Below are 2,682 nucleotides of genomic sequence, written 5' to 3' on the forward strand. Positions count from 1 at the left end.
TGGGATCCCTGCTGGTATGGGGATAGCCTGGGCGATGACCTGCCCCTTGGCCAAATAGAAGGGCGGGTTGATGCAATGTGCCACCAGCTGAAGTCATGCCAGGTCATTCATGAGAATGGCTGGGCACACTTCTAGCTCTTGAGGTGTGTGCTTAGTGTCTCCGATGGCCATGTACTTACAGCTTCCCCCTGAAGGCACCAATCCTCCTTCCAGTGTTTCCACTGCAACTACCGTCCACTGATCCGATCTTAACAAGTGGTCCATTGCCGTCCTCAGAGACAGTGGTGGTTGAGGGCGCCAAGTTTCGTCGGGGTTCTGCGCTGTAGGGGGAAACCCCATAGAATGGTCGAGTCTGGTAATTATGTCACGTCCGGTGAATGTCGTTTCCCCCCCTTTCCCCACAGGCCCTGCCTCATTTTTGTCCCAACGCGAGGCAGGACTGCATTGTGCGCCTAGTTTTTTTTGCGCAGCACCAGGCGCTGGTGGTGGTGGCGCTCTTCCCCCCCTTTCCCTTGCTGCATCTGCCATTCTTTTGGGGCAGATTCTTGCAAGGTGCCCCACCCCCTGGCAATAAAAACATATAATTTCCCCCCTAGGTCTTTGTGATGGTTTCATTGGAGCTTGAGTTTGTGGGTGGACCGCCATGGCCATCGGTGGAATGGGCCGTCGAGGTGGTGGTCTAACGTCCATTGTGGAGGCCTTCTTCATGCAGGCCTCCACGAGCGCAGGGAGCATTGGCTCTGGGTATACTGGCAGCCCAGCGATCACCCTCTTGCACGACTCATTGGCGTTCTCTTTGGCCACCTCGAGGATGATCGTCGGGTGCATATTTTGATTTTCCACTTGTCGCTCTACCTGTGCCCTTATCTGATCCACAAACTCAATAAAAGACTGGTTAGGGGCTTGTTTGATAGTTAAATAACTTTTGGGGTCTTCTGGGATAGGTGCGGGAAGGGAAAGGAAAGCCTTCTCTGCTGCCGCCATGACCCTTGCGAGAACATCCTTAGGGAAAATACGGGCTTGTTCTCCGGGTTCCTTCCTGTTCCCTGCCCCGCAGCTGTGAGCCGATTGGTTGGCATCAACAGCCGTATCTCTGCATCTGCAAAGCTCAATGAGGAGTGGCTGTAAGGACCGTTTCCATGTCTGCTTCCACAACAGGTATCGGTCGGGGTTAACAGACATGTAAACAAGTCCTTAATGTCCCAAGGGACAAGCTCATTTGATGAAAATGTGGCCTTAAGAAGGCCTTTAAAATACTCACTTTTTCGGCCAAACTCCCTTTGGGCTTTGCAGAGCTCCTTTTTATTCTGGTAGGAGAAAGGCTTCCATCCTCAGAGGGCTCCTCCTACCCCACCATAGGTGAGAGGTGTGGCATGGTAGACCGGCCTCAGTTCCAGGTTCTGGGCCCCAGGCCCCTCACATCTGGCTCCGATGTCGTGGGAACTGGATGTTAGAGCGTGGGAACTGGAAGTCGTAAGTGGGGAGGTGGGGTCAACAGAGGAGTGGGAGGGAACAGGGGCAGCGCCGGCTTCCGCCCCGGAAAAGGCAGACCGGTCCTGAAGCACCTCCCACGAGGGAGGAGGAAGGGACTTGGGGTCTTGGGAAAAGGGGTGTGGTGAGGGGCAAGGAGGAAGTTCGGGCAGAGGAAGGGAAGAGAAGGAGTCTAAGGGAAAGGGATTATGGGAAGAAGAAACACAAGGGGGGGGTCCGACCACGTGGTCCCCTCCATCTTGAGCTCCCTGGGAGCCATTTTGAGGGTTTGGGAGGGATAGGAGTGAGGGGCTAGGAGATGGATAGGGTGATGGTAATGGGGTTTGGGAACAATGGGAAGGATGAGGGGAAGGATAGGGAAATGCTCAGGAGAACCAGGGAGATCGGGAAGGACATGGTGATGGACAAGGAGAACAACTGCAATCAGGGGTGGATGGGTCTGAACTGGGGATATTAAACCTAACAACTTTGGGAGATGGAACTAGGGTAGAGGGTTTAAGGATAGAAGTCTTGGCCGGCGGGCCCTACCGACCAAGACCAGGGAACTGGGGGGTTCGCAAGGAGCCAGGGAGACTAGCACCACTGCGGCTACCCTGCGTTACATGGGTTGCTCCTCGGGAACCACCCAGCGAGGGATTAGGGGAAGGGGTAGAGGTATGAGGAAGAACGGGAAGAACTGGGGGGCTCTCTTTCGGTTCCCAACCTCTCTCTAACTGTTAGCTGAATTAAAACATACAACGGGATAAATTTGGATGCCTGGGTGTGCCCCTCATTCATCTTTTGAGTGAGAGTCGCTCCCACAACATTCCAGAAGGGGAGCGAGGTCACATCTCCTGGGGACACTCGCGGGAAATGGAAAAAGAGCCATCGAACAAACTGTTTCAACAAACCCTTTTAAAACTTTTTCCCCCCTCCCTCCAGGAGTCCCACAACTGGGAAATAAAATCCTCGCTGCTGTGCTAACAAACGTGCGCCCATATTTTAAAAAACCTGAGAAACACAAAACTGATAAAACTGGGGGCCAAACACTCTCAAAAAATAAAACTGTGAGCACAGCACTTACCCCTGCCAGTAAAACGAAAACTTAGAAGCACGTAAAAGGAAGGGTCCGGGAGCACTCAGGGGTTCACACACATACACTCACCCCTCCACACAAGGGGGACACCCCTCAACACACAAACTACGACCCCA

General features: G+C 53.5%; 1 pseudogene; it reads right to left on the minus strand.

Annotated features, from left to right (window-relative positions):
* LOC108445235 overlaps positions 1-984 on the minus strand; it is a 1,975-nt pseudogene extending 991 nt beyond the window's left edge.
* Positions 985-2,682: the final 1,698 nt, after the last annotated feature.

This window comes from Corvus brachyrhynchos, unplaced genomic scaffold, assembly GCF_000691975.1.
Source record: "Corvus brachyrhynchos isolate BGI_N302 unplaced genomic scaffold, ASM69197v1 scaffold11, whole genome shotgun sequence".
Lineage (NCBI taxonomy): Eukaryota > Metazoa > Chordata > Aves > Passeriformes > Corvidae > Corvus > Corvus brachyrhynchos.